Source organism: Benincasa hispida, chromosome 12, assembly GCF_009727055.1.
Source record: "Benincasa hispida cultivar B227 chromosome 12, ASM972705v1, whole genome shotgun sequence".
NCBI classification, from domain to species: domain Eukaryota; kingdom Viridiplantae; phylum Streptophyta; class Magnoliopsida; order Cucurbitales; family Cucurbitaceae; genus Benincasa; species Benincasa hispida.
The window spans coordinates 46,901,952-46,903,299 of NC_052360.1; positions in this window are offsets into that span (position 1 = coordinate 46,901,952).

The window sequence follows — 1,348 nt, forward strand, 5'->3', positions numbered from 1 at the left end:
GGAGTTGGAGATTGTTCGAGGCTTGGGGAGGAAGTAGAGAATAGTGTCTTCAAGGGTAAGTTTCCTTGTGATTCTTCTTCTCCTCCTTTTAGTAGTTAGCATGCTTATAGAAGAATTATGATGTTTATCCAATTGTTCATTGTGTATGAATTTCTCTGTTTTTGTGTTGTTCCAAATAGAATTACAATTGCACGACGTTCACGTGCTTCCGCAAAGGAATTTTATTCCTTCACCATGAGAGAAGAAAAGTATTGCACTTTTTCCACTTGACTAGGATTTTCTCTATGAGTTTTCCTAATAAAGTTTAAGGTAGTTGTTAATGTATATATACGGCATATGCTTTTTTCTTCACTAGGATTTTTTCCAGTAGATTTTTTCTAGTAAAGTTTTAACAAGGCAATATATCAAATATTTAATTAGATATTCGTATTTACATATTGTTCCCATTAACTTGTTCTTCCTCCTTAATTAGCTATTAGACTCTCTAACTCTCATACTTTAAGCACTTTTAAACTTGATGTCTACTCCGTTGTAACACTATAAATATGAGTTGTGTGTAAACCTTTGAAAATACACCTATCACAATTGAGAATAATAAGTGCTATCTATTTTACTCTCTCCATTTCTTTTGATTTTTATTGTCCTGGTTAATAATTTAGTTTCACAACACATTCAAACTTTTTTTCATTGAATTTTCACATAATTTGATCTCAAAATTGAATTGAATTAATTTTTTTTTCATTTACCATCCAAAACTTTCATTTCCAAGAAACAAAATTTGAGAAAAATAACATATATTTACTTTAAACTTCATTTATATTTTTTTTTTTAATGAATTTTCACATCATTTCACCTCAACTAATGAGATAATTGACTAATAAAATGTACCCATCAATAGGGTCTATATGTTGGTCATATGAATCCTATCATTTTCATTTTAATAACCATAACATTTTAAGTATAAAATTACTTGGGAGTAATATTGTAGTTTCTATTAGAATTATCAATACTACGAATTAGATGATCAAAGGTCATGTTTTTTGTATTAAACATGTATATTTTTAATAAACTATGTACAATTCTTTTTTACATAAATATTTCATGTCTCTTTTAATTTTATAATTAATTATCAATATTTGATATTTATTTATTCTCTCGTATTGACATTTAAACAAATATTTATAATTTACATCTAAATGTTGTCAAATTTTATAAAAATAATAATTAAAAATAATCGTCTAATTAAATCATAATCAAAGTTAGGTAACTCATTACAATAATTTCCATACAATTTTCCAAAATTTTATTTTTATGGATATTTTCATAAAATCAACGCCTCCACCGAGTT